The sequence below is a fragment of the Corvus brachyrhynchos genome, unplaced genomic scaffold, assembly GCF_000691975.1.
Source record: "Corvus brachyrhynchos isolate BGI_N302 unplaced genomic scaffold, ASM69197v1 scaffold26, whole genome shotgun sequence".
NCBI classification, from domain to species: Eukaryota; Metazoa; Chordata; class Aves; order Passeriformes; family Corvidae; genus Corvus; species Corvus brachyrhynchos.
The window spans coordinates 13,422,248-13,433,436 of NW_008239324.1; the positions used below are offsets into that span (position 1 = coordinate 13,422,248).

General features: G+C 39.9%; 1 long non-coding RNA gene across 1 annotated transcript in view; it reads right to left on the bottom strand.

Annotated features, from left to right (window-relative positions):
* LOC108448364 overlaps positions 1 to 11,189 on the bottom strand; it is a 61,697-nt gene that overhangs the window by 3,550 nt on the left and 46,958 nt on the right. Inside the window, exons 3-5 of the long non-coding RNA XR_001864260.1 lie at positions 7,537 to 7,652; positions 4,990 to 5,133; positions 3,636 to 3,680 (exon numbers count right to left, since the gene is read on the bottom strand). This is a non-coding gene — a long non-coding RNA (uncharacterized LOC108448364). The remainder of the gene's footprint in view (positions 1 to 3,635; positions 3,681 to 4,989; positions 5,134 to 7,536; positions 7,653 to 11,189) is intronic.

The window sequence follows — 11,189 nt, forward strand, 5'->3', positions numbered from 1 at the left end:
TCTGCATGGTTCATTTACAGCCCAGCATCTAATGACCCAAACGTTGGCAGAAAGTGGAAAGCAACCTGATCTATGAACATTTATTTAAGATTAACACTTTGTTAAAATAACAATCAATTTGGGTGGAAAGTAAGCATATACAGGCTGGATTTACTGAGGATGTTAAGACTTGTCTCACTTTCACTCAGCAGCAGATTAGGAAGCCCCAAAATTTGCAAGAGAAGAGGAGAAAAACATATTTTCAGGCAGAAAGCCTGTAAAACAAACATCATACTGTGGGAAAAAAAAGTGTGTGTGCTTTTTGCAGTCTGCCTTATACAAGATTCACCTGGAAAAGGAAGGGGTGGGGTGTGGGGGGAAGTAATTGCAACCAAGCCACTGCATTTATAGGGGACTTCCAGAGATTTCTGGCTGGTCTCCAGTAGTACAACAGCTCTTTGAATCTGGCAGATTTTACTCGTTGCTTTTGCGCATGTTTTTATTTTTGGCTTTGGCTTTCCTCTCCTTTGCAGCTCTTCCAAGTTCCACAGGAGGAAGCACACAGCTGTCGCTCCTCAGGAACTGCACAGGAGACAGTGGCCCCTGTAACCACCTCTCCCACCAACAGTTCTGCTGCAGGCACGTACAAAGAGCTTGAGATTCATCCCCAGATCCCCTCCGGGCCAAACTGATTCCCCAAGACTTTGGTGAATTATAATCAGCAGCTTTCAGGCTATGGTTGCAATATGGATAATGATATATTTGGGTATATTATCAAAATTCAGAAAAACATTCAAAACTACAGCCCCCAGAAGTTTTGTGTTGCCCTAGTGGGAGATAAAAACATTGAATGGGAAGGAAGAACTGCTTCTCAACCCCTTGGGTAGAGACAGGGTGGCCTACAACTGACTCTGCTGGGTATTCACCACCCTTTGCCAACCTCCAAGCAATCAACATGAAGGGAATACAACCAGGGAGTCACTGCAATCTTGTAATCCCCTGCAGGACAATAGTTTTCTTAAGAGCAGCCTGGCCTAGTGTAAATGAGAAAAGTCATAAGGTTTCTGGAAAGGTATTTATTTTATCCACAGGTAGGATTGCAACACTGAATGTGATAGTCTCTATTTAGGGTGATTAATAATATGTTATGTTGCTTGTTTTGAGTAAAGACTATAGGCCAACTCCTGCCCTGGCTCAACTCCCATTGAAGTCAATTGTTTAGCCTGAAAAATGGATTACAGGATGTGGCTATAATTTATGCATATAAAAATGCAGAGGATTCTACCTTAGAAACAGTAATTTTTATTTATGTGCGCTGCAGTAGTGCCTAGAACCTGAGATTCCTTGCTCAGGATGGTATCCAAATGCACAGGAATTACAGGCATGGTCTGTACCCCAAAGAGTCTTTGATCTAAGCAAAAGACAAGCGACAGCAAACAGATGGGGAGAGGGGCAGAAATGACAAGGTAACTGGGAGATAATTATGATCACTATGCAGTCACAGCACATCAGCTGCTTAACCACTATCATTTTTTTAAGGTGTCACAGCAGAGGAGAGTTTTAAGGGAGGATGTGAAGAAGGGCAAGTTTGGTAGCTGGCAGATTTTTATAGGAGTGGGCCCTTGCAGAAGAAAACAAAATGACTACAGTCCAAAATTTTAAAAAATCAACTTTTCAAACAAAAATCTGTTGTGAGTGATGGATACACATTGATCTGTCAGTACCTTGTGGAAGTGATAGGGATAAACAGACTTGGGAGAGCCTATGGAGGCCTTAAAATATCCACAGGATGTTTTTGGCTGCAAGAGAAAAGAAGGAGCTGGTGAAAGGGTGCATGGTGGAAGAGGGACATGATACAATACGAACTTTGAAAATGCACGCCTGCAGTGGAGTCAGAGAAAATGGGCAAGATAAGTGCCTGCCAAGCCTGGAGAAAACAGGACTCAATGCTGGGCTTTAAATTTGGGTTGTGCTTGTCAAAGGGTCAGACCTGAAGTACAAGAATCAGAAGGTTTGTCCTAGCAAGCATAAATCTAGAGAGAAAGATGTAGAAAGATATAATGTCTAGAAAGACACAATATCTAGAAAAAAATTGGGCCTAGAACCTGAGATGACAGTGCTAAAACAGTGATCACAGTGATTTAGTTTTTGTTCTGCAAGATGCTGCTGGCATGAGAGTCTCTGTACTTGAACAGGGGAACACTTCTGAGACTTGTTATACCTTAGTGCATAAGCAAAGTATATGGAAAAATGAGAAAAACGGATGAGAAAAAGAACAAAAACTCCCCTTTAAACATGTTATGGCTTTTTGGTTTAATTTTTCTCCCTACAAAGTTAGTAAGCTTATATTTCAATAAATCAATGAAAACAAACCATTTCTTTTTGTCACACATATATGCTCAATTTTTGTGTGTCATTGTGGGAACTGAATAAAAGAAACCTAGGCATGGAGCTGCTTACACAAACTTGTAGGAGTAACTTTTGGAGAGCCTGAGCATTTGCAACTCCAATCTTACTGTGAACAAAAATAGAAAGGACACTATGCATGCTACTGCAAAGCAATTTTTATATTATAAATATGTTTAGGTGGTATCTAAATTACCACCAGAGCTCTGACCTTGGTTACAAATGATCATAAAGTAAAGAATACTTTGAAGTGCCCCAAATTGTAGATCAAAATGCTTGTATATTCATCACTTTGACTAAGATCCAGCCAAGATTTTCTTGGCTAATAAAGACTGTAAATTAAATAGAAAACAGGCCCAGTAAAGAGAGGTCATGGCTGCTTTTTTAAATGCTTACAGTCCTTTAGGGCAGGATGTCTGTGCTGCTTTAATTGTTTAGAGTTTCACTTTCTGCCATGGGAGCTGCAAATGTGGAAGCCTCTGTCTCATAATGCTGCAATATAAACCTCCATTTAAACTTGATGGGTCCCTTCTCATTGGAGTTTTATTTTCCAGGCACTTTTGTGATGTGCTCTTTTATGAGCAGTGTGAATAAATATGACGGCAATATTACCTATGCAAATAGGCAGAACTAAAGTGTCTAGGGTTAAGAAAAAACAACAAAAATTCTGCTTTAAAACAGAATCAAAGACCCAAAATATTAGCTACATTTTTCTTATTTTAATAATGAGTTTGTTCTTGCCAGTCAGCATTTCTCTGCAGCACAAACTACCCATGATCTGATTGGCAAAGTGTGAAACTGAACCTAATTTCGGTCTTATTTTTATTCTTCTTCAGTGTGTAAATCAGTGACCACACTGGGACTGCTCAGTAGTCCTAACTTTTGGGAGGATCAGATGCTTTCCCCTCCTACCTTCTCCCAGTCCACATGGAGAAGCTGCCTGGCTGTGCTTGATAGCATGCAAACAAATATCCTGTTGTATTAGTACCTGTGATTTATCACTCCATCCCATGGTAGGGGTGTTACGAGCAGTGCTCTGCATTCCCTAATGAGCAGAATTTGGTTGTTTGAGGACTCTCCAATGAATCAACTTTATAGAGAGTCTTGAATGGCACTCAAAAGAAACATCTTTGGGGATCATGGCTTTAAAATACAGGACAATTTCCCACTTTTTGTCCTGCTGGAAAGTTGTGATCTCCCCAGACTTTAAATGGTTTCTATATTTAAGTGATAAAATCATTGTGACTCACCAGAGCAGGACATTGGATGGTGTCCGATTCTGTCATTTTGTTTGCCTGAAAAGGAGCCAAGAATGAAGATTTACAAAGCAGATTATGGATTTTGTACATCTCAGTGAAAAAACGTGATTGCTAGAGAAAAGTGAGCTGTCAGCTCTTCGTGATAGTCATGCAAAGGGTGAAAATGGAAGGACAGAAGATGGGAGAGCTTGAATGGAGTGTATGTTACTGGTAAAACACCCCATCCTTAGTTATAATAAATTAAAATTTCAATTGTGCTAGAATCACTCTACACTAAAGTCCAGATTTCTCAGGATTAGCCCAGAGATTAAGCCTTTACTAATTAGGGTGTCATGATATTATTTGATACAAGGCACTCTTTTTGGGGAACATAGTGCAGCAGAAAATAGACAATAGCCAGTACTTCACCGGATAGCACAGCTCCTCCGTAAAATTCACATTGCTCCTAGTGATATTTTCCTATTCTTTAAGCTGAGGTTGGCCAGATTCTGTTTTTAGTTACACCATTGTAGAGCTGAAATAAGAATACAAGAGCCCATTGAATTGATGAGGATTTTGTGAAACAAACCCCAGACAAAAACCACTGAAGTCACAAACAAGACATTCCTATCTTCCCTGTATTCTGCACTGTGCTTTTTCTTTGTCTCCTTCCTTGTCACTTTTCTTTCTCAACCTCTGTACTTATTTTATTCCATCCTCTCCTACCCATTTCTATTGATGTTTTTTATGGCTTTGGGTGGGTGGTTAACTGGCATTAGGAAGAAAAGCCATACAAAAATATATCCACATATAGTACCAGCCAGAGCACCTGCCTCCTTTCTCTTAGTTACCTCAATGTCATTATGAAACAAGCTATATATTTATTATCTAAACAATGTTAAACAGTAGGGAAAAAAAAAAAAAAGAACAGTGTGGTGTTCAACAGAGAGAGAAAAGGAGCAGTTAAATGAGTACCTTAATTCCTTGCTATTGAGAAGCTGTTACTATAACAAACAGCAGCAAGACTTTTTAAATCAGGCCTCTGGAACAAAGCATTCCAGTGTCACTTTTACATTAGTGATTGCAGTTGATGTCATTTTCACAAAACAAAATTATAACCGAAATGGATATTTCAGGTCAAAGTGCCACAAAGAGTATATAGATACATTTCCATCAATAAATCTGCCCTCTTCCTGCCCTGACATAAGTGTTCAACCCCTTGTGATTGACGTTTTTACCACTAAATTATACTATGTCTGCTTCTAGAAGAAATGTCTCCATTACAAAATTAGCTAACCATCAACATAACATAAAATAACTTCAACATGGTGTCATTTCACAAGAATATTGATTCTCACAGACTTACTGGATTAAATCCTGGTTTCCCATAAAAGGAGCAGCCATTATGTCTTTGGTAGACAGAAAAATATATATCGTGGAAAGATGTATATCTGGGTGATTAAAACTTCATTGCTGAGCTCAGAAGCACAAAATTTTGTCCCATGGCAATCTGAAATAAAGAAAATGGTCAAAATACAAGTTTGAATTATACATAAGAACAAGGATAAATACCAGCTACAAGTCTGTCATTTTATTTTCCTCTGCTGGAAGATACTTTGACTATTGGTTCCACAGGAAAAGTCATCAGTTATTCTCGATTGACTACTGAGTCTGCCAAAATCTTGTCAAGACCTTGGGCATGTAGCTTTTCATTCTTTTACCTCACCCTTAGTGCTAACGCCTTATACCTCACAGGATGTGTCGACTAACACCTGAAAAGACTCTGAAATTCTTAGCTGAGCAAAGCTATTTAAGGGCAAACAATTACAATATGCAGCTGTAGTTTCTTTGCATATTGAAACTGTAGAAAGACAAGCTACTTAGAGAACAGATTTTTTGATGGCCTTCTCTACTCTGTTTTTATAGAGTTGCCCTACATTTAGCATTGAAATAATAATGGGCTAAACTCATTCTGGGCACAGCTTTGTGATTTTAACGAAATTACATTGGGGATAAATTTGGCCCAATTCTCTGTGCTGAGTGGCACATTAGAGAAGATCCTAAATGAGAAAATACCACTTCTATGACCACGCTCGGTCCTGGTATATACGATATTTCGATTTTCAGCCTGATTCTTCAAATACAGATGAAAAGCTATGTCTCCATTAAGCGAGGCCAATGTCAGTTGTTGTATACACTGTGCTATCCTGAAGGCTTCTAGTCTGATGAGGGCTGGTGGTGTGCTCAGAGAACAGGAGTGAACAGCTGCCAGATTTCTCACATTCAATCAAGTACTTTTCATCTCTCTTCATCTTAGAATGAGAGTCTTTAAAATCCAATTGGTGCTGCACTCCCTTGCAGAGAAGAACTGGGTGCCATGCCAGTTCCAGGAGGACTATCAGTAACGAGGTGGAAGAGACGTGGGGGAAGCAGGAAGCTGGGGAGGATTGCAATTACAGAGTCTGTGCAGGGCAGGGTGTATTCCTTGAGAAACGGCTGCGATGGCAAAGCCCCATCCCTCGACCACAGCTGGTGCATGTTTGTGGGGCAGGGGCACACATGGGGCTCTGCTCAGCAGCTCCCTCTTATTCTGGCTCTGTGTGGCAGGAAAAAGGAGCACTTCACCTTGGGAGAATCACAGTCTGTGGCTGCTTGCTAGTGAAGGATAGTCTGTCACCATTCATCCCTGCCCATTAAGGCTGGGAGAGGACAATGTTACCAGTCTCTGCCCATTCAATCCTTTTTTGTTGGCACATTACTATTTTATCATTTTGATCTTCTCCCTACTGAAGATAAAAGACACCATGGGCGGGATTCATGAATGACTACTGTTATTTATCGACCCAGGACTTTTTGAACATTTTTTCCCCTCTGATTCATGAACCACTTTTCCATATTCGAAAAGCAGTTCATAAATCGTTCAGCACCAGCAGAAATTAATAATAATGAATTCATTTACATAAAAGGACTCATCCTGCCAGTTGCTGATAATGTTTGAAGCCAGAACCTTGTCGGCACACAGGATTTTTGCTGGCAGTGCAGGAAATAATCTTTTGTTTATAAATTAATTAAAACATACTTTTCCTCTGCTTTTTAGAGCTGCTATAGGGACATTGGGTAACATATTGTGCATTTTCTTTTCTGTTTTGGTTTTTTTCCCTAAAAAAATGGTATTGCCCAGAGTGGAAAAAGGGATATTTGATAGCATTAAGAGTCAGACTTCTAAGAGAGAGGAATGTGTTTTGATTTGTTTTAGTGTTTTGAGTGAGGATTTCTTCTTAAGCCATTGGCAGTTGCATTTCACAAGGCTTGGTTTGAATGTATTCTTTCCTGTGGATCCGTCTGTGTTCAGTCTTCCCCTCCCTACGTCTCATCCTGAGTTTCAAATTCAAGTGAACTTAAAATCATAACAAGAACCTCCCACGTTTCCTCTGAACTCAAACCCACGAGTTTCACATGATTCTGATGCAAAGCTATCTATAATCAGTCCCAGGTTTATTTTTGGAAAGGAAGGATGACCCTGAGTGAGCACTTCCATAATGCCAGCCAAGGGGTAGTATGTGTGAATGGATGTTTAATGCCACATGTGCTCTGTGTGTTTCATTATATCTGAATGCCCCAAAGCAGTGCCCCTTCCCCAGGACCAGATTTACTCCATTTACCCAAATGGAACTCCATGGGACCTACACTGCTGCAAGAGAATGAGGTGTTTGAAGCATAAGGGCAGCGTTTCACACCACACTAAAGCCTAAGCTAAGTTGCTGTGAAGAGAGCCCTGCTCCCCCTTGCCCAGACCTCGCGGTCTTGCTGTGCTGTGGGACAAATTTCACAGAAAAATAACACTTACAAGCCCACCCCATAAATTTTCCTTTGGATCACCAGTCCAGCAGAGTCAGTACCACACACCTCTCACCTCAGTGCTTTCCTGGCTGGTCTCAGACTCCTCCAGGTGACTCCATGTACCAGGGAGATCTGTAGCTCCTGTGAAGCATCTTCTCTTCCCATGTGCTCTTCATGGAGACTCCATGCCTACAACGAAGTTCAGCTTCCAGTTCAGAGCTCAAGCCTACAAATTCTGCACAGCAATAGCCAACACCGCTACATTTGCAGTTGCTTTCTGCATTCAGGCCCTGCTCTTTCCAGAGAAAGCCAGGAAGGCCCCATGCATGCTGCCTTTCCAAGTCACACACAAGAGCACTCGGAGAGATTTGCAAGGAGGGAAATGAAATAACCATATGAACATTTTACACAAAAAATAGCCTAATTATCTCTTAATATTCTGAAAAGACTAAAACACTTGAGTGTCAAGTATCACTGCAAATGAGTGGAAATATTTCTTAGCTTGTTTATTTCTTTATGTACTGCACCATTATTGGAAATTGGGATATGGAAAATGATTTGCTGGTTTGTTCAAATTTTTAGGGTTGGAATTTGTCATTTGGTATTCTGATTTTTATTTGTATTTAAGCTTTTGCTTGGCAAACAGAACTGAGTGCTATCACAAAGACTAGAAGTTGGAAATGTGTATTATTAGTCTGATCTGCATCATATGTATGTATATGGCTTTAATAGAAAAACCACTTTTAAAAACAACAACAAAAGGCCTGAATTGTCTGTTTCTACTTTTGCTCTTAATTGGTGGCATCTGGGTTTGTTGGTATTGAATGAAACTTTTATTTTGTGTTTTTGAGAAGGAAGAGTTGGCTGACTAGTTGTCTTTATATGGTTTAATTTCCTCTCATGTCCCCTTCTCTTTAATTTCACTGTTTGAAGACTTCTAAGGTAAATAATAAGGGAGCCAAAAGAGCTCTCCAGACAATTCACTGGACTGTTCTGAGCTGAACCATTTACCTGCAGCATGAACCTGGTCAGCTCACTTCAACTTTATGTCTTCATCTGTAAAACAGAGTTAAGGATTCAGCTTAGAAAACTTTGAGTTATGTTCACCAAAATCACTATAAAAATCCAATATGTTATCCTATTAGTATTCGGCTCATCTTTTCTATGTAGGCTTCTATGTAACAAATGGCACATTGCTTCTCCAGTCTGCTTGATGTAAGTTTGGGTAATTATTGACATTGCCAGTTATTGCCAGTTTATACTGGTGTGTGACCAGAAACAGCCTATCACAGGGTTGTCATGGCTGTATTTGTTACATTTGATCCTTTGCTTAAGCAACTTTTTATGGATTTCTCTAAAAGAAAGAGATATAAAAAGGAAAATATTTGGATGTGGATCAGAAAACAGAAACTGGAGTCAGGCTTCTCAGCAGAAAACATCTGAGGGAGAGGGGAAAGTCCTGTCCATAGCAGTAAAATGACATGCTAAGCAGGCTGAGAGCAACATTCATAATGTTGGGAGCCCACTTTCCTCAGTGCATAAATTCAAGACAATGAAAATGTAATGGCTAAAGCATTTAGAGAGGTGATTGTGACAAGGACAGGAGAGGGGAGGGGTCCTGGATCATACTGCCAACAACTCCAAGTGAAACTGTGTTTACTACTGGAGAGGAGACATCAAACTGGGAAATAATTTCGGTGTAAGGTTCCCCAAAATACGTTCCTGTCCAAGCAAGTGAACTGTCAGGTGGAGACTGCAAACAGAATCAGGGGCTTTGACTGTGTATGACCCTGATTCTTCACAACACTCAGCTGCATGAGGAGGATCTTTAGCAATATGCAAAGTTATTGGACACTAGACAGGCTTTTGAAAACATCCTACTGGAAGTGAAACTGAACTATAAAAATGTATCAGCCCTGAACAAATGCCTGTTGGGAGTTGCAAAGAGCCACTAAGTCTTGATCCCTGTAGGAGCTGCAGATGTTGCTGGAAGCCACTACTAACAAGAAGCCAAGTCTGTAGCTGGAGCTGCTCAGCACCTCTGAGGATTTGGCCTTCAATTTGAGCAGCCCACAGACCCTAAAGCCCAATTCTAGGAGGCTTCTGAATAAGCTTTAGGAGGGGGAAAAATCCGAGGCAAGCTTTCAACCTTCTCAATTAGTTTTAGTAAGGATCTTCAAAGTTATTTTCATGAAGACAAGGGCTGGAAAAGTAACTTGCTTAAAGGAAAACTGAAAATCTGAGTTCTGTTCCTGTCCTCTCCAAACATAGCAACAGAGTTTTCAGGAATGGACCAGGTCACAAAGGCAAGTTGGAAAAGAAAAATATAAAAAAAGCAAATGACTTATTGTGAGAATCAATATGAAAATGCAATCATGGCAAATGATTCTGTTACTCATTTTCACACTTCTGCAAAAAATATTCATGTTTTTCAGTTATCAAATAATCCCAAGATTTTAAAACACCAAATAAACTTTTTGTCAAGTTCTTGCCAAACACAGAAAATTCTACCACATGGTCTAAGTGAAAAACACTGTAGGGCACCTAAAGCAAATGGCAAGTTTTAAGAAGCAATTGCTATATGGCTTTTAGTTTCTTTTCTGGCTTTCTTGTTTTGGTTTGGTTTTTTGTTTTTTTATTTGTTTGATATACTGGAGAGCCTCAACCATGAGATGGCAAATGTCTTATCATTAGTTTCCAGGGAGAAGTTCCTGTCCCCTTTTTGCACCAGGGCTTGAAGGTCTAGTAAAAATATTATAACCTTTATTCAGTACATGAACTGCTCCAAACTTTGACAGATGATCAATTGGATTTTCAAAAATTCTGAAAACAGGCTAAATATCTATGAGATTTAAAAAAAAAAAAAAATGAAGAAACAAGAAATTGAAATCCCCAGCATACTTGGGTTCTTTATATTCACGATGACTTCTGAATGTTGAGGGATTAAGTCTTAAGGTATATTTTTGGGATGACACTTTCAAGCTTCCTACATAATCATGAGACCTAGAAAGTTTTGTTTTACCTTAAAAAAAATTCTTTTTGCCTTTGCAGGAGCTGAGGGTTTAAATAAAGCATCAAATACCTCGAAGTTCATGATAAAATAGTAAGAACTGGCAAAGCTGCCTATGATAACAAGTAAAACTCATTTCAGAAGCTAGTAGAGGAGGAGAAGGAATAAAGTACAGCACAAGATGGGAGAAGGTTTTGAAATGTTACCAGTTTGGAAAGGCTGCATGTTTTCATTAGCTTGGCACTTTTGTGAGCAGCTATCTCAGCTTTCAGGTGCCCAGGTGTGAGTGTCTTGTGGGTTCCTCTGAGACTAAACCACTCACTAACAATTTCAGTCCATTCCCACTGTTTCAGAGTGTATTTCTCTTTTGCATCTGATTATTTTATTTCTTTCTCTGTCAGAATTTTTCACTGAATTTTCTTTTAAATAGGAAGCTCCTTTCTCACCTTGGGTCTGGCATGGTACAGAGCTATGGAGGGGTCCCAGCACAGCTCCTTCCTGCAGAGCACAGGTTTTCCACCCCTGGCAGAGGCAATGCTGCCCTGTCCTGGATGCTCCATTTGCTGTGATCCACCTCTTCCCAAGGCATGGGATATCCTTGGATGAGGAAACTTTCCTCAGAAGCCAGTCAGATGCTGTGGTGTTTCCCAATAAGCTGGAAGGAAGGCTGCTCTTTTTGTGACCCATCCTTTACCTCAGAAAGCAAAGAGCCCTCC